General features: G+C 32.3%; 1 protein-coding gene across 8 annotated transcripts in view; it reads right to left on the bottom strand.

The window, feature by feature from the left end:
• OtopLa (proton channel otopetrin-like a) overlaps positions 1-24,163 on the bottom strand; it is a 195,868-nt gene extending 171,705 nt beyond the window's left edge. For all 8 annotated transcript variants that reach the window (XM_085959287.1, XM_085959286.1, XM_085959276.1 and 5 more), the window contains exon 1: positions 23,590-24,163. The gene's annotated coding sequence lies outside the window, so the exon portion shown is untranslated. The remainder of the gene's footprint in view (positions 1-23,589) is intronic.
• Positions 24,164-25,604: the final 1,441 nt, after the last annotated feature.

A 25,604-nucleotide genomic window follows, 5' to 3' on the forward strand; every position in this document is an offset into this window, starting at 1 on the left:
AGAGTATATGTATAATATATAATATATATAATATACTATATATATAATATATTCTCTCAGAAAGTGTTTTTTCAAAATAATATATATATTCCTATAATTATTTTCTTAACCAGCTCACACGTTAAAGTCGTTTTCAAATTAACCACGAAGACGCGTGCGTGACTTTGACGTATCACTTGATTTATAGTGTATGACATACAGCCTACCGCAGGAGTGCAAGAAAGAGAAGATGTGAATTCCCGCGCTTTAAAATGAGGCGTAGTTCCCATTACCAGTAGATAAACAAATAATAAAGAATATTAGTGCCGTAGAATTTCCACGGAATCTACTGTCATAAGTTCCTTCCTTAAATTGTCACCCCTAAATAACGCATGATCTGCCCATGTGCATGGCTCGTCATTGGCAGTAGGGGAAGTCAATGATAATTAGCTCACTCTTGCTAAGTACCTCAATAATAAATATGACGCGATATTTCTAATCAAGTTAAACTTATTATTATTCATTTTATTATCAAACAGCTTTCAAATTGAGAATATTTCGTAAACTTATACAATTTCTCGTGGACCCTGTTGGGAATCACTGAACTAGGCAATAATAAAACTTATTATTCTAAGTATCAGGTGGGCACATGTCCAATTATATATATATAACACATAGTATTTTATTACAATGAGGCGGATATCTATTTATGAATATATTACCGCGTACTTGCTTTAAAAGGTGTGACACTTCCTTTAAGTTTCATAGATAAACAAAATGGATTTAAGTATAGTGGATTATGTGTGGTACGAGTACATTAACACGTGAGTTGATGATGATAGTATATCGAACGGTTATTTTTTTTCGCACGAAGAACCGACGCGATTTTTCCCGCGCAGCGCATGCGCGACACAAAAAGCTCCGAGCGATGTGCGCATGACATCAGTTCACACTAAATTCACGAAAGCTTATCAATGACCCAAAAAAATATATTATAAATACAGGTTGTATTATACTTCTGTAATAACTTTCCATACAGCATGAGTATGCTGAGATTCATTCGTATTGCTTGCACCCCCAATATAAAGCATTTGGTCAACGCAAGGATACATTACTCGGCAGTGGGTAAAAAAAATCACTAATGTAACTAGATCCGGTCTTATTGGACCGATTGGGTCAAATAGGTCCTTGTTCTCCGGGGGACATTGCGCTCAAAGTAAGAAATACATTTGTATGAAATCATAGATTAAGGGGGGACATGCTCAGCGTACGTCAAAATGGAGCTTTTATGCTATTTTCAAAGCATGATACTGGACAATCCTTAAACGTTGTAGATAATCTATTTACGTAATTTTGAAGCCTTATTATCTTTTATATTTATTCTAAACATTTGATGACTGCATAAAGTATTTTTATTATATAAAATAGTATTCTTTTAAACCTCTCGCTCTAATGTTTTAGAATATAGTCTTATTTCAGTACGTCCATGTAAAGTGGTGTTAAGATTTTTTATATGTATTAATTTTTAAAAGAATTTATAAAACCATTGGTAAAATTTATGTCGACATTATTATAGTGAACTACTTACAATAAAAAATTATATTCATAATCTCTATGATCCCAAATTTGACACGAATTAGGCATTTTATTATTCAAAAAATGGGCAAGATTTACACATTTAAAGATAATTTTAAAGATACCGATTTTAAGCTATGTCTTTGACCATTCAAATGTGATAAACATTCTATGAATAATGTTTGCTTTATAATAATTATTGACCTAAGAATAAGCTAGTATTTTTTTGAAATACGCCATTTCTAATGGCATTTCCCGGTGGCTACGCTACAACATACGGCCGTAGCCATAAATTGACAAACGATAAATGAAGTAGGGAGTAAGATCGTGTTAACGCGCTGAGCATGTGGGCCGTTAAAGTTAAAGCATTTAAAACGTGATTCTATGGTGCAGTAGAATCATAGAATTCTCGAGAAAAGTCGAGGATGATATGTTTCGAATAAACTATTTTGAACCACTATTAAACAATACTTTTAAAATTGGCATTATTTCGATTAAATTGGCGGGAGATGCCAGCGGCGAAGGGTGGAGGTATACTGTGAAGCTCCTGTTTATATATCAAAATATTGCGTTGCTAATGTTAAAATTAAAAATCAAAAGTTAACAAAATAATACATATTTCTTAGCTTGATGGCTACACTGTCTTCCCATTTATTGCCTTACTTCAAAATAAATGTAACCACAATATATTGAAGATTGTATTTTTGTACAAGTAACAAGATTCTGATTGTATTTTTTATTATAGTATATTTTTGGTAATTAACTAAATCAGGCGACTATCAATATAAAAGCATACGTCAACCTGACAGCATTGATAGATCGTGCCCCACGCTGTGCTGAAGATGGACCTTAATGCTTGGCGCCAATCTTTCATTATAGCACCGAGGTGGATAATTTTAATATTGGGCTATAATATAAGATAAGTGTTTCTATTTCTGTCAGGAAATGATGAAAAGATTCATTATGACATTTATCAATCGGTCCAGACGGTCGGTGGCAGTAGTCTTGTCTATCGTAGTCTGTCGTTGTCTAGTAGCTTTGCTCATATAACTTCTACATTAAGGAAACACTCCAATGCATACTATTAAAAATGACATGTAGTGAAATTCAAAGTAGTTAATACAATACACAATAATTTATAATACAATCGTCATAATGACCATTGCATTGTAATATAATAATATTATGACATTGGCAGTCTATTAGGTACGTATTGACTTTTAATATATTTAAAACATCATGTATAGCTCATGTTTTTTGAATTATAGATTGTATTGTTTTTGTTCCGGCTCTAGTGCGTAAGAAATTGAATTAAGAACTTTTGAAAAGGTTTTCGATGTTCCGAAATATAATACGTGCGCGTTTCCCGCGCTTTCTGGATATTTTTTATTGAGATGAGAATTGGATACTTTGATAATGTATTATGTATCTTTAGGAATTAAATTGTAAATATTCGGAAATACGAGAGGTTTTATATATGGAATGGTTGATTGCATTATCATTCAAAATAAATATTCAGTTACAAAAAGCTTGTATAAATCATTGTATTGTATGGAAAATATTAAAATTAATATTACCCGTGACTCAATCTTCAATGTGTATAAATATATGAGAAATCCAGTAAATAAGTAAAACAAAGTGTGAGTTGCCTAAAGACGGTCGAACAGATAATAATATAATCAATCAGAATGATGTTGTCAGTTGATTTTTGCTTCTTGAACAGAATGCGTGCATCATGTCTCATATTTCATTGAAATGCCAAAGATTTGGTATAGCGCTGGAAATGATGTTAGTTATCAGTGTAAGAAATTGCAAAATGTCAGAAAAAATGGCTGATGGAATTAAAAAATATTTCAACTAGGTTGCTAAAGACAGATGCATATTTTAATTCTTTTTTATGTACCTACACAATTTTCTATTTTTTATGATTTTTTAAATTCTCATAATTTATTAGTTTTGCTTTTTTTGTTTAAAAACTACGCATGGACCTTATAATTTAAAACGAATTTAATTATAAAATAGAACAGAATCCTAATAAAAACAACAAAAAAGAATATACTAAAATAAATAAACAATTTCAATTATAAAAAAATAACAAACGACAAAAATTCAACTCAACACAAAAAGTTTATTTACTATAGGTACTGCTTGAGTGTAGGGTCGGAGGTATTGAATATGTCAATAGATGAGCCATTAGGATTAGCAACATGCAATTAACGCAGCGTTCGACCCTCCGTACGCCTGTCGATCTTTCTGTCTTAGAAGACAATCGGTGCGGTATCACTACGCGGGGGATAGAGGGATAGAACGCAAATACAAGACGGCGTTAATGGGCAGACAAGTTTAGAAAGCGGCTTTTAGTATTGGAGAATATATGGAAAGAAGGTGGACTCAAATTTTTTTATGCGTCGTTGGGGCCATATTTTTTATGAATTAAAACCACTCAAATATACGTAATGGAAAGCTACATAAATTGTATGTAAAAAAATTTACGTAAAAAAAAACGTAAAAAAACTTGGGTTTAACGTAAAGGAAAAAAAAGTAAAAAATAGGATACCTTCACTAACCAAATAATTGAAGAATCGTCATACTGTTAAATTGGCGGTGCCAGTTGGCATTTGAACTCAACATCCCCTCGAAGTTAAGGTACTAGTCCGACGTGCAATTATAATTTTCTTAATACGAATGCCACCCTCTGAAAAATCCTCCATAATTAAAATATGAAGGGTGCATCGTTTCATCTGCAGTGAAATGATATGGGGTCATTAGCCCCGTTCTACTCCAACCTTCAAGTCTACAAAATATCTCAACAAGAGGGTGGAGGTGGGCAACCAACCAACAAGCATCGCAATAACCGATGCTAAAACAAAAAAGAAATCTTAAAAATTCATTGTGCTAGGGGAGACCGGGCTGCATTGTGTAATGGGGAATGTTCCACTAAAAAATTAAAACATGCTTTTTTAATGACTGGCTAAGTACGTATATTTTGTATTTATGTGCTTGGAGTTTTTGGCGAGTCAGAGTTGTTAGTCAGATTTCAGGGTGAAAATAGGGGAAAGGGGTAAAATATTCGCGGTCGAGGGTGAAAAATGACTATTATCAAATACTTGAAATACATCCAGTGAGTTGTAAAAAGTTCGAGAAAGAGTTGGATGGTGTAATCAAATATAGATCCGGCATCAAAAAAATATTTCTTTGTCTCAATCATAGATGTAGTAAATAAGCAGATGGAGTGTTTATAATTTATATACAGAAATACTAAGAATTAGTTGACCATGCAATTTAACCTAATACGAGAGTCATAATCGCCGAGAAGACTGGAACACGTTATTGTGGTATTTTTTCATAACTGTCTATTCATCATGGCTTTATCGACCTTTGTAGAATATTAACAAAATTTTTAATACTTATATCATTGGTAATGTTATGAGATAGTGGTAGAAAAAGAACAATATAAGAAAGGGACTGCTAATGAAATTTCAAAGTTACTGTAAGGACAGTAAGGGATTGGAATTTTAATAAGAAAGATGTGAGGAGGTCGTCTTCTGTCGGAGATCGGACACCATCAGGTTGATTTTTGCTTTATCGACTGCTATCCCGAACACCTCAGTGAAGCTGCATTAGTAACGATAACGGAGTTTCTAAAGCCACGAAATGTGACATTATCTGCCTATGTAAACTGCGAAAATTATAACTTGAAGTGTCATGGCGCTGCGATATATTATGAAAGGATTGCCAGTATTAGTAGACTTCCCTCCCATACTTTGGTTCAGAATGTGAATATCGAATACAATACCAGACAATATTTTTCCAATCTGTAATCTTTAGTTATATGGTAACACTGAAATGTCAAAGAATATCTACCTGCCATTGCATCGACTCTATCATCGACTTTATTTAAAGCCCCAGTGAGATACTACTACCACTTTTCAACACTTTTTGCATTATTAACAAGTAAACACTTTACACGAACTTGCAGCTCGCACTAAACGAACGTCAAATGATTGCAGGGCAAGGGGAACGAAGAGGAAAGGGCTAGGGAGGATTGTAGTTCTCAAAACGGCTCCGCTTCACGTTATACTTGCCGTAGTCTAGCGTTTAGCATTGATCTCTCCTTAGTTAATGAGTTAGGAAATGCTGAACTTTTGCGCTTTCATAATCTGGCCGACATTTGTCACTGACAGCCCAAGGCATTTTAATATGTCTATACAGGCATATCATGAAGGCATCGTCAGTATTCGTGATATTTTGTGGTTTAGTGTTCCTTCCATACCGTAGAAAAGGATTGGGAAGACATGGCAACGAACCATAATATGTAGTCCTGAGTCTATTCTTGTTTATATTTCTTGTGATGTTATTATGTTTAATGTTAGTTTTCGACTGGTTCGTTAGTTTTTTTGTTAGTTTGACGAAGATTTAAAAAAATATAATTATTTTTGTTTTATTTAAATGTCGAGAATGCTAAATGATAAATCAACTGTAGTGTGTTCCTAAACCGTGACCGACTGTACTATATTTTTATATCTTACGTGCAAATTGAACTACTGATGACATTGTATATAAGACGTAAACAAAACTGTCATAATTCAAAATAATACAAATTCATAATTAGAGCTGTGAGCACGAATGCGAAATGTCAACTGCGAAATGTCCAATTATTCTGACAGTGATAGACGCATCCTATTCATTTTGCAAATGTGCCTTTGTCCTCAAATCCCATGTAAGCTCTCAAACGATGACGTCACGCAGCATCTAATTCGGGTGTGTAAGCTCACCTATGCATTGCCCCCTTTATGTTTAGCCCACCCTCACCCTATTATAACTAACAACACTATTCGTATGCAATGCTCGAGATATATGCATAGAAATAAAAGAACGGATTTGGCGGACCCCAAAAACCATTAGCTGGAAAATCCGATACTATTTTATAATATGTAGGTATAATTATCATAGTGGCATTTGATCCGATTTACTTTTAAATGCCATAGTTCTTATCCGTGAATATTTCAGATATGAGTGGTTCACAATAATTATGGATCAAGTCCAATTTTCATAAAATTCGATTTTTTTGTTTCAGTGGCTAAATAAAACAGATTTCTATATTGTGTGTTAATATCACTATCGTAGCTCTACAATTTTCCGCATAAATGGCAATGCCAGTATTGATAAGACATCAAATAGAATGTGAATCATGTCCATTTTGACAGTTCCTTCAGCAGTATAAAGAGGTATTTGCTAATAGGTATTAATAAAGCCTGAATATATTTTATGTTTTGACTATTTATTTAAATTGATCCATGTACTATCAAAATATGGTAAGTAGCTATATACAGTGAAAACATACCTGAATTTTACAAAAGGAGTTTCAACTTTAGGTCCAAATATCTCAGGATCCATTTTGATGGACTTGATCCATAATTATTGTGAACCACTCATATTTCAGTTGAGATCTGATATTGTACCTAAGTCTATGTTTTAAATATTTAAGTACCTATTTCAAAATGTCTAGTTTTACGCGTTAAACAACGGATTTTTTCAAAGATGACAATATATTTGAGCGTATGTTACGTTTATAAATGTTTAGGAAAATACATACATAATTCAAACTCATTACTTAATTCTATAAAAGTCAATGAGCTTTTGAAATTTCATCGATTTAGTGTGTCATTGTCATTACGTCGGTGTTTTGTAAAAAAGGCGAATCAACCATATCAGGAAAATCGAGATTTTAATGAAAAACAATATGTACCTACCTCGCCAGCTTTGTTGTGTAAAAACGGCGAATTTGTATCTCCACAGGAAAGTACTTAAAAACGATAATCATAAGGGCGAATATCCACTTAGTATTACGAATAAAAAGCGAATGTGATATATTAGGCCTTTGAAAACATTTATTTTTAAAAAGACACGTTGCGCACATAACAAATTATTAATTCAGGACGTTCACAACATGACATTTAGAATACAGAGTATGTTATAATGCCTATTATAAGGACAGTACGAAGCTTTATTATAAACTTGTTAGACATTTATAATCATCTACATGTAATTAATCAATAAATGTTAAACGTTAAAAATCCTACTCTTTTAAAATATCATTTTGGTTAATTCGCCCTTTTTATAAAACATCGACGATTAGTGTGTACCTATTCATCAGAAGTAATATCGAATTTTCTTCTCATTTCCTGTAAGTGTATCTGACAAGTGTGCTTTCTCCATAGCCTACCTCTTTCCAAAAGTAACCCTTCGCCACTGGTATGTATATGTTATAGTTATGCCATTGCAAAATACATATTAACATATTTTTACTGCTGCGTAGGTTCTGCATATTTCCGTGGAAATTTTATTAAATGCTTCGGTGTTTGTCATAAAACATGGCAGCCAACGCAAGCTAGTAATAAAAATATGATCAACATAAAAATAATGACAACTTTACGGGCATGGCGGATCAAATTTATGCGGCCATAATATTGACACCGGAAAATTGAAAACATCTGGACTCAGGCTTATTGTTTCTCGTTAAGGGGGGACATGCTCGTCGAAGGTCAAAATTGAGTTTTTATTGTATTTTCAAACCATGATCCTGGACACTCCTTAAACGTTGTAGATAATCTATTTATATAATTTTGAAGCCTTATTATCCTTTATAGTTATTTTAAACATTTGATGACTGCATGAAGTATTTTTGTTACATAAAATAGTATTCTTTTAAACCTCTCGCTCTAATGTTTTAGAATATAGTCATATTTCGGTACAGAACTGTGCAGTGGTGTTAAGATTTTTTACATTTATTAATTTTTAAACGCATTTATAAAACCATTAGTATAATTTATTACGAGATAATTTTTGTAAAATATTCACGATAAAAAAATATTTTGATAATCTCTGTGATCCCAAATTTGACAAGAATTAGGCATTTTATTATTCAAAAAATCGGCAAGATTAACACATTTGAAGATGATTCTAAAGATATTTATTATAAGCTATGTCTTTGATTATTCAAGTGTGATAAAAATCCTATGAATAATGATTGCTTTATAATAATTATTGACCTAAGAATAAGGTAGTGTTTTTTTTAAATACGCCATTTCTTTTGTCATTCCCTAGTAGTTAAGCTACAACATACGGCCGTAGCCATAAAATGACAAACTATAATTAAAGTAGGGAGTAAAATTATGTTAACGCGCGTGTTTGAACATGTACCTAACCGAATTTTTTTTTATTTTTTTTTAAACGGTACATGTTCAAACACGCGCGTCAATATCATTTTACTCTTTACTTCAATTATAGTTTGTTTATTTATGGCTACGGCCGTATGTTGTAGCTTAACCACTGGGGAATGACAAAAGAAATGGCGTATTTCAAAAAAACACTACCTTATTCTTAGGTCAATAATTATTATAAAGCAATCAATATTCATAAGATGTTTATCACACTTGAATGGTCAAAGACATAGCTTATAATAAATATCTTTAGAATCATCTTGAAATGTGTTAATATTGCCGATTTTTTGAATAATAAAATGCCTAATTCTTGTCAAATTTCGGATCACAGAGATTATCAATATAACTTTTTATCGTGAATATTTTACAAAAATTATCTCGTAATAAATTATGCTAATGGTTTTATAAATGCGTTTAAAAATTAATAAATGTAAAAAATCTTAACACCACTGCACAGTTATGTACCGAAATATGACTATATTCTAAAACATTAGAGCGAGAGGTTTAAAAGAATACTATTTTATGTAACAAAAATACTTCATGCAGTCATCAAATGTTTAAAATAACTATAAAGGATAATAAGGCTTCAAAAGTATATAAATAGATCATCTACAACGTTTAAGGAGTGTCCAGGATCATGGTTTGAATATACAATAAAAACTCAATTTTGACCTTCGACGAGCATGTCCCCCCTTAACGAAAACCTGGCCGAGCACTAAAGAGAAAAGTTTTTCCGCAATATGCCAGCCAAGGATGTGAAAATGAATTTCCTTCTTATAGCTTTGGATTGCGTAGTAAAGTTTGTTATTAATCTGGCCTCAAATTTTTATGAAAACAAAGAAATTGGTGTTTGTATTAACTTCAAAAGTTATGAAGCCTTAAATGCATGGGATTGCCTTTCAGCAGCAAACTGTATACTATTCTTTATATTATTGTGTGAATTAAATTACATTTAAAACTTGCAGTTTTCCGCACAACATTAAGTGTGCTGACAAAATTTTAATGCACACAACTATTGTCCAGTAAAAGCGACTTATAATATTATTACTTTTTACCGTTCTTTTTTATGCTGGCCATTTTGAAAACTCTGTTCTAGTAAGTATTTCGAAACTACTGTAGGTATGGTACTCGTACTTTATACTTATTATTTGGGCAATAATAATTAATGAATAGCTAAAAAAATTTTGCGTAATTGGCTGTAGAACATTATTATTTTATTGGTTACTTCAGACAGTGGCGGATTTAGAAACGCGGAGGCCTGATTAACTGCCTCCATAATTAAATATGAAATATAATCCTAAATTTCAACTGTGTATCAACAATATTCCAAGTATAAATATTTTTCCTACAATCACATCCTGTAACTTAAAATAATTATTATTGAAGATGCTGAAGAAGTATGTATCGGTTTGCTGTCAGACAAAACTGTCGGATCAAACTGTCAGACAAAACTGCCAGAAAAACTGTTTAAACACATTTTTTTTTTTTGGAAAACATGTTATCGAGTATCCAGTAAAAATAATGTATTTAAAAATTGGAATGAGCGTGACAAAAATGTTACAAATAACCCCCAATGATTTTAATAAATTAATTAGAAGATCGTGTCCGATCTCAAAAGACACCGCACTACATTGCTCGTTATAATATAAATTTTATACATATTATATTCATTACGCCATTACGTATAAGTAGGTTGAATGGTGACCGATTCTTCTGGTAGTGCAGGCGGCTCACTTATGCGTTGGTATCGTTACTTTCAAATTACACTAACACCCTTGCAAAGTGAATCTGAAAAGTGAAATTAAAAGTGAAATGAATAGGTATAAATAAATGATTGGTTCACAAGCATAGTGAACCAAGTACATGCCGGTTATTTTCGGGTAAGCTAGTTTCAAACATAATATTTGAGTATTTCTAATTCTGTAAGGGCTCAAATAAAATTTAATAAATCTTATAAAAGTATGAAACAACACTGTCATTAATTCGTTTTAAATGCTAAATCGTCAAATTCTTATAACTTTTCAATCAATTAAAATGTAGACGTGACTTATAAAATGCTACTTGTGAAATAATTAAATGTCTTTATTCTGAAGCATACTTGTCAACAGTTCGACGCAAGTCGGTATCTACTTATATTATAAAGATATGAAATCCATCCCGTTTTTCACAGACAAAGAGTCGTCGGGCAACCCCCTACGAGCCAGACTCGATCGAACTTCCCGCCCTGGGCGTAGTAACCCCCCTGCAGCCCCGCATTCAACTGACGTTTGCCGCCATTTTTCTCCCTTTCCTGCGTCTGGTTCGGAAAGTTTCCCGCCTTCGCTGCTTTGTTTGCGGCTGCCTGCTAGCGCCGGATGTGGCAATCTACGTGCGGCAGGCTTCGAAACTAGCTCAGGTTATTAAATGAAAGCTTGCAGTTCTGTTGCGAAACAGTACTTACTTAGTTTATGAATATTCTATGAGACTGCATTTGCATTGTCTAACTATTAATTTTCGAGTGGGTCTATTACACTTCGCGCGCAACAGAATAAAGGATTACCTTACCAACGCATAACCTCAAGGGTATAATACATTGTCTAATATATTAGGTAGTATTTTGAATTAATAATTAGTAATATGATTATATTGTAACAAAGGAATAGTCATTACAAAATAAATTACAACTATAAATAGCAGTGGTGAGGGGTGAAAGCGGGCTATTTAGATCCGACATAAATAGTGTACAGTAAACTTTGTTAGCCATACTTATTTGTTTTCATTGAACTAAGAATACAAGTTGCAAATGATGCTGATTAGTTTTAAAAAATCAGTTAATCTGCATAAACCTATGGGCGATCCCACAAAAATTGTGCAAACTTTTTCAGGCATACTTATTTGTTTTCGTTAAATTAAAAATACATATTATAGATTGTGTTGGTTAGTTTTTTTAAATTCATTAATCCCTGCCTAAACCAAAACATAATCGATAAAAAATATTCTTTTATCTACAAAACATCTAAAATTATGTATGATTTAATGGCATAGATTTAGATATTTTATAGTTTTTTTAACTATTATCTATTATAACTTGGTTTACGCAGGGTTTAATTGAATTCCAATAATCATAATATCATAATGATATCACAATATCAATAAGTTTCTATTATTAGAGGAAATTTATGACGTGTTTAATTCATTTAGGTGGCCAAGCTCCCACGCCGTGGCCCCAGGCTAGAGGGCCACGGTGATGAATGACTTATGCACGGGATGTACGTGGCAGCAAAGAACTATAGACCGACACAAGTGGAAGGAGCTAGGGGAGGCATTCATCCAGCAGTAGATCGACGCCGATTCATGATGATGACTAATTATAAATCCAAAATTTCTTTGACAAAACGATCGCGCATCTGCTTTGGTTACATGTAAATAATTGTACGTAGAACAGTTCGCCGTGAGCTTTCTTATCTGAAAGAGATGACCGTATACTATACGGTCTCCAATTTTATTAGATTCAACATGAACATTAATTCAATTTTCATAGCTGATTTTGGCAAAGTTCATGAATTCAAGAATGTAAACCTAACTCAACAAATAATCCAGTAAGTATATCGGCTATTTTCAAAATTTGTTTGCTACTAGCTTCCTGTAAAGTGTGAACCGACAAGAACCGTGTTTTATTTAGACATGGATTTTATGTCAATACTATACGACCCAAAGAGGTTGAACGGTTTTTAATATACGGCCATATATTATTCCAGATACAAAATTTCACGGTGAAGTGTGATACGGCGAATAGCATACGTACAAGTTTCCGGACACGATCTGTTTTATGTTAAGCCACTATTGGGTAAATGGTAAGTCGGCTAAATAATCTATTAGTAAGCAGTCTTTGCCACGGATTAGTATTTAACCAAATATCTACATGTTGTTACGCGATCTATCTATATTTGTTTTGGCAGATAAACATCGAATAAATTAACAGTGACCTTAAGGAACTTACTACGGCTATGCATTTTTTTCTAAAATAATTAATACCCAGTTAGAAATATCAGGTAATATTAACAAACAGGTGTGTGAGTGTGTATATATTCAAATTGTATTATTGATTAAGTGCCTAAGAGACGTGACGTGTTTCTCGGTAAGTGGTTGGTTTTTTCTACTGTTTTAAGTGGCAAGTAAAATGCTTTATCACAATGATCTACGGATTACTTATTAGTTAGCTATTATGTTTTTTTTTAAACGAAATCAAAGCTAAAGCGACATTTATAGCTTCTATTATTGTGATAAGATGATGTCGGAACTTTTTAATGGTGAATAATAAAAAGCTGTACAATTATAACTCCCATCTTTATTTAGCAGTGGGGAAGACACTATATTAGGCGTTTAGCCTACATTCTTAAGAAAAATATAATAAATAACCGAAAAATAAAAATAAAAAGATATTTCATAAGAAAAAAACCAACCGTGAACATAGATATATTTATTTACTAAGCAACAGAGCCATCTGTCACTAATAGGATTCACACACATATAGATATAGTCATATACTAAAAATGCAAACAAACTTTGTATTTGTACTTTGATGGTGTTTGTCCTTGAGATCTGATTCACTGTCGACTTTGTTTTTCCACCACCACCCGTCATGTATGTACAGCCGTGGATATCCACGGCCGCCTTCCATGACGCTATAAACGTGTCTGAAAGAAGTGATTTTAAGTGCGCATTTCATCCCGAAACGGAGCCGCACGGGACTGATGCTACAAACATGCACCGTAGTGCTTAAAGAAGAAAGTAAAGAAAGAGTGAAAAAAAATCTTTTTGGACTGGCTCTGCTGTCCGCTGACGTTAACAGAGGTGGCAGAATTGCATTCTATGCAGCCAGTTTTCGGGGGCTGCGTACATACAATATTATAATTTATTTGTTTCGTGCTGCTCCTCAAGTTCTCAAATTTATACGTACCTACACTTCCTTGTTAGCTCGGAACGGGCAACGCCTTCTGTTTTGTCGCTGACTCATTGTTGACTTTTTAAAAGTATTACAGCAAATGTGTGGTGTGTGTTTATTTCACTTAACTGGTCGAATCGCCACGCTGGGCCGCCTTTAAGTCCGGGCCCCGAGGCTAGAGTACTGCCACCCCCACCCCTTGTGGGGGCCATGCCATATATTGACGTCAACATTTGTGAAACGGTCAGTTCAAGGATATTTGAGAATACGTCTATATAGCTAAATTTCGAAAGCATCAATTTTATTCTTCGCTGGTTTTATATACCATATTATGAGAGGACAAAGGTATGTACTTATATCATTTCTCAACTGGTTATCCAAGGAAAGATCAACGGTAAACGTAGCAAAGTACGACGTCATTTTAAAAACCTCAGTTCAGCTCCACCGAACTGTTTTGGGTGGCAGATGATAGAGCAAAGATCTTCATGTGAGGATAAATTTATACATATGAATAAGTATTTCGTGATGAAGCAATACACTTAAGTACCTACCAAATGTCACATAATATTTAATTTTGGCAACTTTCCAAAAAAATTAAAAATACAAAAAAACGTGTTAGAAGTAATTTTATTACTTTTACAAAATATTTAATTTCAGGTTAATCTTTACTACTACATGTCTTTTAATATAAATGTGGGATAGCTCAAATATTAATTTTCCACGGAAAACAAAACATTTATATTATGCTTTCACTATCGAAGACTCGTGGCACATTTCGACATGTGGGTGTTACTACAAATCGCAATAAATAGCAGTCTAGGCTGGTTTTATCATATATTTTTCATAAACTATCCTAAAGAAAAGTATTTTAAATTCGGCATGCAATACCTATTGTCAACGCATTTTTGGGATGCGAAAGTAAACATTATAAATAATAAAATGAATCAATAAAAATACCTCATATTCAACAAAATGTCTCTGAAGCCCTTTCGACTTAGCATAGCGATATGAATATAACATGAAAAATTTAATAATATGTAGTTACTTTAATTAATGCATAATTAATTAATTGAACTGCCTTTACGTGGTAGAACCAGTGTTGCCAACTGTCATTCACAAAAATATGCCAGATAGGGTAAAAAATAAGACAGATGGCAGAATAAAATGCTAATTTTTTTTTAAATTGAAGTGTCTATAAGCAGTATAAACTATCATCCCAAAAAATATGTCACATCATTTTTACAAAAACAAAGATCGAAAAAGAATTTAGAATTTTACAACTAATAGAATAGGTACGTCATACAATTTAAAATTAATGCAGATAAGAAAGTTTGTCATTTTGTACTTAATATTAAGATTTTAGTGTATTAATAATTACAACATGTATATATTTATATTTGTTTTGATTTATCTGCTACAATGCAGCACAAGACACATACAGACGCACACACATACTCTACATACGCATCGACAGGTGGTACTGCCATCTAGTATTTTTTCCTAGTAAGATATAAAGATGTAAGGCCGGCATGTTGATTTTCAAGCAAATCTGGTGTAATATTCTACTTTTATTATGAGAAGTTTTAAGCTGTTTGCGGTGTCGAAAAATGCTATATTTAACGCCATACGCCAGATAGAATTTTTCCAAGCTAGATGCTTATTCAAAAATACTAGATCTGGCAAGAAATACGCTAAGTTGGCAATACTGGGTAGAACTTTATTTTAATGTTTTTAAAACCATTATACGGTAGTATTCAAGTAGAATTAACAAAAATAAGTTTATTTCAAAACCATGAATAATACATTTTGTTTCTTCTTGGACTGGAAGTCATAAGGCCAATATTAGATTGTATGTATTCGTAAGTATATATTAATTAGAAACCAATGACAGTAGAAATAATTTATTTCAAAATTGGATTATCCAATGTGACAAAAAATTTACAAAACACTTTAAGGTTGATTATATTTTGCTTCTTAGGATGGGTTATTAATATTAAACCGGATGTCACAAGGCCAATGTTAGATTCAGAAGGTTTTATAGATAATGTCTTGTATTTTTGGAAAAAATATCATATAGATCAGAGATGGCGAACCTATGGCACGCATGCCACTAGTGGCACGCGAATGTTTCATTTTTAAGACAAAAGAAATTACTATTTTATAAATAGTATTTAAAAAGTGTTTTTTTTTAAGTTTTACAAATATATATATATTTATAATATTTAAAAATAATGACGACATAGCCATGCGTATTTTCTTCGGTTTTTCATAGTATGTGTACCAATCGATGCGCAAACGGAAACGAGAAAATTCGTGCATAAATATGACAAATCGCATTGTATAAAATTGCGGGTAAATCCTTGTCAAGAATAATCATTAGGTACGTTTAATATAAACATACAATTGCATAGGTCGGTCCTCCGGATCGGGGAATTAAAAATAAAAATATTCAATCAACAGACCATATGAAATTAATTATCGGCAGTCATTCATTCAAATCTTGTTATTTTGCCTTAAACATAATCTCTAAAAATGGAAAACCGTTCAGTGATGGAGAATATAATAATATGACAGAAGAGTGATTTAAATGCTTCCACGATCTCTTTGCCTAATTTGAAAACAAGGAAAAAAATAAAAGAATAAAAGATATGCCTTCGGCTAGAAATACGGTTAAAGATAGAATATCAAGAATTCATTTGTAATTTTTAAACATTTTTAATAGAATTCTTAAAAATCAATAAAACTTTAAAACCTTTTTTTTTCGCCATGAAAAACTGCTTGGCACGTCAGACAGTCGAAAAATATTATTTGGGAAATTTTGGCAAGCGTACGTGAAAAGGTTCGTCAACCCTGATATATATTGTATTATCACAAAAATCCATATTAAATTTAGGTTAGTCATTTCACTATTTCTGGAATTAGCGATAATTTTGCTACATAATATTCAACAAAAATGTCGGTGAATCATTTAATTGAATGCATGGACATTATAAGTGCCCATTCTCTGTTCATCTCTCATCCCAGATTAAATCTCTGCAAACTTATTAATAATTATATAGAAAAGTATATCGTAATGATTTAAATCTATATATGACTAATCTATTAGGAATAAGTAGTGTGAGCAGATATTATTGTAGAAATAGATGAACACTGGGCCAAGTTTTTTTATAGAATTATCAAATAGTGTTATTATTGAATCGATCCTCAGTGCCGATGACTTCTTGTTAGACAGAGATGAACGATTATAAAAAATGAAAAGAATATATAACTTGATACACTAAGGCAGTGATCAATGCCAAACGATTTATAAGTTATAATATAATATGTACATATCTGCAGTACATCCAGTCTATTTTCTTTCTAGTTTTTTTGTGATATCTAAACCGTATCTATATTAAATAATATATAAAATCTTATACAGATACACATTAGATAATTTGAAAATATCCTAGAGAGATATATAATATGTTTAAAAAAGTCTTAATTTCAAATTATGTATGTTACATTCTCAATTTTTAACAATAATTATTCATTGAATAAAAAATAGTTCATTACGTTATTAGCAAGTGCAAGTACGCTATAACTAAAATGTGTTGTAATAATATGTTAGTAATAATAGGTTAGTAATAAAGGTGATTGATACTTTGATTTAAAATACAAAATCCGACTGCCAAAATTAACGTTATTAATTTATGAAGCGTTTCAGAATGGTGTAAAAAAACTGCTGGTTTAGTTGGTAGAGAAAAATGATGAATTCTTAAATCTTGCGAATTATTCGTTGAATACAGAAATATAGTTTATTAAATTATTAGAAAGCGCAAGTACGTTATTTTATTATAACTAAATTTCTGGAGGGATCCTGACACCGGTTAGTACCTAATTAAGGTGGTAATTGATACTTTCGTTTCGACTTCGAAAGTCGATTACCAAAATTAACGCAATTTGTGATGCGCTTCAGAGGTATAAAAACTACTAGTTTAATTTCGTTGCAATTAGATAAGACGGAAGTAGCTTAGTTCGACGTAATTTGCACGAAGCCAGTGGGCGCGGGCTCGTATCCCACTGGGCGTCGAATATTATATTTCTCTGACGTATTTTCAAATTCTGTATGTTCAATAAAGAATAATGTTACACTTTCAAATCTTCTGAATTGATTATTTGTTGAATAAAAAATAGTACACATTTATTCAAACGCAATCACGGAATACGAGGATCTTTTATTCTAAAGCACGAGTCGCTGTGATCAGTTCGAAGACTTTAAAGTTTTCGAAGGTGTCTTATTAGTAGGATAATGCCACTCTCGTAAGCAAGGTTTCGATTTAGTATATTATTCAATAATACCAAGTATATATAAATATTATTACATTATTATACATTGGGGTTAAATATATATTTAAGTACCTAAGTAAGTTTCTTGAATATAATATTAAGATTATGTAAATAAATCTTTCTATAAAATATAAGAAATCAAAATACATAAAAAGGGTTGAAAATAATAAAATAAATATCGAATCATGAATAAGATTGTAATATTATGGAGATTGAAAGCTTGGTCGTCTTTGAAAGGGTTAAGGTATGCATTTTTATCAATAAACATAAAAGTTAACGACAATGTCGAAGACCCCTCCCTGTCCGTAATCTATCTTTTACATTTGGATCGAAAACATCCGCTCGCTTGAATAATAAACATTGTAGGACCAAGTTCTTACCAAAATATACAATGCCTTGAACATAGGTCTTGAAGTATACTCGGGATATATCTTCTAAGATTGAAGAGGGGGGTGTAATATATTATGTAACTAAAAGCAGGGCCGTCCAAATGGATTCAGCCGCCCAGTGTGAAATCCAATAAACCTCTTCCAAAAAAGGAATGCAAATTTTCAAGAATAAAAAAAATAATTCAAGTTTTTTTTAAAGGGTATGTCTGTATATATCCCTTCGTTCGTATTGTATATTTTTAACTAATATAAGTACGGAAGGGAAGCTATGGAAATTAGTTTAGTTAATTATTTACCTCCTTCAAATCTTACATTTTAAATGACTAAAAAATATATTATTTTCAAGAAAATGACTACAGATGTTTTAATTTAAGAGCATTCCATTCTATAATAGTCGTATAGTAGTTTTTGTCGATTTTCGCTACGCTGAGACGACATTTTTGCAAGAAAGATGGTCTCTTACTTTTAAGCATTATAATATGTAAGTACTTGACATTAATGAAAACAAAACGATTTTTGCCGGCCTTCGTGTAATGCACATTTAGCACCTATGTAGGGCCCTGGTTAGAATGAATATCTAGTGATGGAATTACAAAACATGATATTAATTACAATACTGAAAAAAAACATACAAATGTTTTAATTGAAAAATAAATCTTTAAAAACCTTACAATTTAATTACAAAAGTACCGTTGGCTGAGTTTATGTTTGGATATTAATTATACTAGTATTATCCTGATTAAGTACTAATAATAATGTAAAATAGTTTAATAGGTTCTTTCAACTAAGTAAATATGTAAAAATATATTTTGGGTAATCCATATTTTCAACGAAATAAAAATTTATTCTACTCTAAATATTATAAGTATATTTATAACATATCAAGAAATTACATTTTTGCCATAGTCTTTATGTATATTATAATATTTGAATTTCGAATTCATAATTTAATTATCAATTATTGTACACTTTAGCGCTTTTTAAATCTGGGTGCCCGGGACGGTTACCCGTGTGGCCCTACCAATAAGCCAGCCCTGTTTATTATTACAAAAATTACAGATATGTAATTAAAGAAATGATAAATATTATTTTCAAACAATTGACCAATGATTAGTACAAATTAAAATTCAGACAATGATTTAATATGATATAAACAGGCACACAGAATATAATGAAAAAAGCATGCATTGTAAATAAAACTGTAGCTGTCAGAACCTACGAGTATATATTAAAAATAATTACTTATAAGTAGGTAGGTGTCTAGCCAATTAAAAAAGCGATTCGTGAATGAAGTCATCACGGAGCTAGATTTAAATAATTAAAAAAATTCTTACCACGTACTTAATGACTTTCAGCGTTGTTTACATTTAATTATGTATTGTATCTTAGCAATATCTCAAACGAACAAAAAATGATTATATTTTTATATTTATCATCATCATCCGATCCACTACTGGATGAAGGTTTCCCCTAGCTCCCTCCAATCTTCTTGGTTCTTAATTATTTGCTGCCACGTACATCCACCTAACTTTATGGCATAAAGCCCACCAAAAAAGCGTTCGGTGCGCTCACTACTGAGTAGGCCCCCTCCCACCCGCGCATTACCCTTCACCAATGTAATAAGGGGCCTAAGACGCACAAAATAATTATTATTATCAGCGTCTCTCATAACAAAGCATTAAAAATATTATATTATTTCTCGGGGCTTGTAATTACGCAATAACTAAACAATGAGTTCTCTGTTATTAAATAATGGCTTCTCGCCCGTCTATCGACGACGCTTCCAGAGCATGATTTTGCTCACCGTGTTCAATGAATGGACTACGTTGTATTTTCGTTAATTCGTCCGGCTGAAAAGCCACACAACGGTGACTCATGGGGCAGGCGGGCACAAAGCGTCGTCAAATCCAGTGTGCGCTGGCGTATTTGATTACGTTGTATTTTCGATGATTTACACGCTACTTGTGAAATTTTGCGCGAGAGCCCCACTCGCTCCGTTAAGTGGGTTTTACGCCTATGAGTTCGCCCATCCAGCGGGTTTTGGGGCGTTTCTGTGAACGTTTCGTACCCCTTACCACTGTATGACGGTGTTTGTCTAGAGGTTGTCCACTCGACGAGCGACATGTCATCTGCAGTGTTTATTTGAATTTAAAAAACTAACCGACACTATCTACAATCTGTAGTCTTAGTTCAATGAAAACAAATACGTATAAGTGACTAGTGTGCACGATGTCGGATCTTAAGAGCCTACCCCCATCCTTCGCCACTGTTGTCTGAAGATGCCGAAAGGTGAAACCCGGGTCGCGAAAAAAACCACTAAATAAGCAGGTAAGAACAGCTACGGAGATTTTTTTTAAATTTCCAATTTCATGCTCTGGTCCACTTTGTCGGTAAATGACAAGTGATGTACAAAAGATAAATAAACGCTCGTGTGAATTGATATTAAACATACTTACGTTTGGCATTGTTCGGTTTATAAAAGGACTAGACGCATTTACTAGTAACATTGGCTTGCATTCATAAAATGCATTGAACTTTAGAGCACTGCAGTGGTTAAGTATCAAATGATATCGTAAATAGAATATAATATCATACATAATATTGCTTGTGTACATTCGCGCACACAGAAAAATGATCTGCGGGAAAGGGTCGATTTTGAAAAAAATATACATAATATAGTTTTATTGATATTTGGCGGCCACATTTACCCTGCCTACTATGCATAGATTATCGTCGCTTCAATCGTGGATCCCTGTATTTGAGGATACATTCCACATAGCTAGATACTCTGCGCTTTGAGTCTAGTGACAAACATCTGTCCCACAGATATAACTAAGGGTAATCTACACGTGGTTATTGAACGTGCGTGGCCCAATAGTTATAAGTTATAATATAATGATTAGAACCGTTAGTGTCCGTTTGTGTCATCCGAGCTGTTTTGTCTTTTAGGTATCAGAATATTAAAGCAAACATCGGATGCCTCAGATGCCTCACCAATCCATGAATGAATGTCTTCCATGACCGAGTGAATCTTCTATGAATGAGAGCTTCCAGTGACCATAATATAGACCTTTGTTTACAATACATGGGGTGGCTTTTACATTTACGTAAATAATTTGTATTTTTTTCCGTTTCTGGGGGGGCGGTGCGGACCTGACCCCCCCTCCCTTGTGTTCACGCCTACCTGAGTAATATTAATATTTATAATACAACATAATTATGTTATAACTAAATATATTGAATAAAGCTTCTTATGTTGAGTTGGAGCTTTATTGTTTCAAAGAGAATCTGTAAAAATGCTTACGAATATTAATTAACTCGAGCTCATAAGGCTACGCATTATATTATGAAATTCATAGGTTGTTGGCTGAATTTGTTTATAACAACGAATGGTGACCAAACATGTGACGTGTTCATACAAGGGGTGGGTAAAAGATTTTGTGCGGAAGTGTGTCAAAAATTCCGAAAATCGTATGACGTCATTTATGGATAATCTCATAGGGGTGGGGAACACTCACATCCTCCCTTCCCTATAACGCAAATACATTGAAAATACACCATTACTCTAATACAAATTTACGATTCAATTTATATGCCGACAATATATTGATGTATGTGAGTATGTTAGACAAAGAGTGAAAGCACAATGCTTTCAAAGTGCGTGAAAATAAATTAAATTATAACACGTACTTAAAATTATGCTATTACCTACATAACGTAAGATTTTAAAAATGAAAATCAATAAATTCTTCTAAAGTTCTCTATGAGTTTATATTGATAATGTAATACTATACAATAACACAAATGATTAATAGAATAAGTTAAAATAATGTTGTTAAATTCAATCAGTGACGTACCATAGGATAGACAAGTCGTGCAATGTTTAAGGGCGGCGCGTTCTAGGAGGCGGTAAACAATGAAAGGATACAAAGTAGTAATAACATGTATTTTACAACGTTTTTATTAGGTCGTATTCTTGTTCGTCTGGTGGTTGTTAATCCAGTGCAATCGATTTTTAACTAACCTCCCGACTAGCTAGACATTTGAAACTTTTAGAATATATCAGAACATGACGCCAATGCATTCCTTTAATACTTTTAGCCATCAAGTCGAATTGAATTCATTTTCAGTTAATTCTGTTTTGTATGAAAAGTTATTTCGGAAGAAATCCGTAAAAAGTAAAACACTATTATTGGTTGCTAGGGGTCTGGGGTCCTAGCAACTAAATTATTAATATATACGTGCGTTACTATGGAAATCATTATGAAATGTGAAAATGACATTTCAGTATTATTTCTATCAAGTACATTTTTTTTTTGATTGTTTAAGCTAGTCAAGTCAAGTTTATATGATTCAACAGAAAATTAAAAAACATTGTATATAAAAAGTTCTTTTCATCTTGTAATTATTTTCATCTGAGATTGAACGTAATGTATTATTATATCAGAATAGAAATCACGCACCTTTAGTGCGCATCAACTAAGGTCTTAAAAGTTTCTCATTGTACACTATCAGCAAAACTTTGAATAACGCCTAACGTTCGTTACGCCATGGTACCTATATGCTCGAATAATGCGGGGTATGTCATGTAGGAAAAAGCAAGTAATTAGTAAGTGATACAACTTTTAAAAGAAGAATTCGTGCGGAAGTATTTCTTTACATCTTCGACGTGGATTGAGTATGGTTTCTTTACATTATTAGACATGCGCGTAAGAATTTTAGGTTTTTGTCTGTTTAGTGGAAGCCAGTGGCAAACAAATTTTGAAAATAACTGATATACTGGATTATTTGTTAGGTTAGGTTAGGTAATCATTCTTGAATTCATAAATTTTGCCGAAATCAGCTATAAAAATTGCCACTGTTCACGCCTGGCTTCCAATAAAGAATTTTATTAAGTACCTACGATCGAGATAAAATAAAACCACAGTACATATTATAATGAATCAATTAACATGCAATTTCGCGGCACTTTGCCTAGAGACGTCACTGTATTTTATTAGTCGAATAGCAACACGTTTATAAAAATAAATATTAATAGCTGTAAAGAGAATATTAATTAACTAATTAATGTTACACCAATCAGGCAATATAATTAACAACAAATAACAATTTTTAATTATTTCGTTGCCAGAAACACATATTTAAAAATGATATAAAAATAGGTACTCACATATCCATTGTTGTGATGTAATAATTAAAAGTCCAAATTTGATTATAATATTATCTAGATAAATAATACTAGGTAGTCAAAGTTCACCACGGCACTATTAATTGAATTAAAATATTTAAATGTTTCTATGCTCAGTCCAGAAATAGACAGACAGTAAAATAATCAAAAAAAACTCTCACGCATCACAATCCGGAAGTTCACTTATAACTCAGAAAGATATAAAAATGCAATGCCAACACGAAATCACAATACAAAATATAACTGTACTATCTAATAGTGTATTATTAGTATACAGAGTTAGTTCAGTTCAAAACAAAAACACCACACGTGCCCTCACCAACCGAACTTCGAACGTCAACTAAAAAAAAACCGGCCGGCGCAGATCATTTTATTCAAGTCGTGATTCAATAATAAAAAAAAATGTTTATAAGTAACGCCGGTAGACTCGCTTCAGTCGCGTTTCGAATGAATTTGTTGTAATAATATAATGTTGTGTTATGTACGGTTGAAAGAGGGTTTCGGTTTTGTGTACAAACAGAATGCAACAGACTCGATTGAGCTTCCAATGGTGACTGACGCTGTTGGCTGACGGCGTTGCATTCGATGCATGTGCAACGAAAATAATATAATGGACTGATGGCAAGATACGCGGCTTGCTTACCAACAAGCCCAGTGTTGAATAATATACAACCAACACGAACGATGTATAAGTTAATAAATAATAATAGGAGAGAGAAAGCTTGCAGGGCAATAAGTAATATTATTTATATTGTAAGCTAGGGAAGCTTTTAAGTACCATACATAGTCATCTGCCGTCATCGAATCTTAGATAAGAAGCTTTTTTGGGTGCTTCGATGCAAGGTTAAAGTGTTTCCATATGAGATGATTGATGTTAACATCAAAATGCACTTGCACATTTTTAAAATTTATTATATTTATTATATTAATTTATTATCATATATTTTGATGAATTATTCTTATTGAAAAGCTCGGATATTAAAATGTTATCTCAAATATTTGATAAGGATGTAATAATACTCGTAGCAGAATGTATTCTATTTAAAACATACAATTTTTAAGGGGGGACATGCTCGTCGAAGGTCAAAATTGAGTTTTTATTGTATTTTCAAACCATGATCCTGGACACTCCTTAAACGTTGTAGATAATCTATTTATATAATTTTGAAGCCTTATTATACTTTATATTTATTTTAAACATTTGATGACTGCATGAAGTATTTTTGTTACATAAAATAGTATTCTTTTAAACCTCTCGCTCTAATGTTTTAGAATATAGTCATATTTCGGTACAGAACTGTGCAGTGGTGTTAAGATTTTTTACATTTATTAATTTTTAAACGCATTTATAAAACCATTAGTATAATTTATTACGAGATAATTTTTGTAAAATATTCACGATAAAAAATTATTTTGATAATCTCTGTGATCCCAAATTTGACAAGAATTAGGCATTTTATTATTCAAAAAATCGGCAAGATTAACACATTTGAAGATGATTCTAAAGATATTTATTATAAGCTATGTCTTTGACCATTCAAGTGTGATAAACATCTTATGAATAATGATTGCTTTATAAGAATTATTGACCTAAGAATAAGGTAGTGTTTTTTTGAAATACGCCATTTCTTTTGTCATTCCCTAGTGGTTAAGCTACAACATACGGCCGTAGCCATAAAATTACAAACTATAATTAAAGTAGGGAGTAAAATTATGTTAACGCGCGTGTTTGAACATGTACCTAACCGAATTTTTTTTAATTTTTTTTTAAACGGTACATGTTCAAACACGCGCGTCAATATCATTTTACTCCCTACTTTAATTATAGTTTGTCAATGTATGGCTACGGCCGTATGTTGTAGCTTAACTACTAGGGAATGACAAAAGAAATGGCGTATTTCAAAAAAACACTACCTTATTCTTAGGTCAATAATTATTATAAAGCAATCATTATTCATAAGATGTTTATCACACTTGAATGGTCAAAGACATAGCTT

The sequence above is a fragment of the Rhyacophila brunnea genome, unplaced genomic scaffold (genome assembly GCF_057557595.1).
Source record: "Rhyacophila brunnea isolate RB1 unplaced genomic scaffold, BYU_Rbru_1.0 scaffold_8, whole genome shotgun sequence".
NCBI classification, from domain to species: domain Eukaryota; kingdom Metazoa; phylum Arthropoda; class Insecta; order Trichoptera; family Rhyacophilidae; genus Rhyacophila; species Rhyacophila brunnea.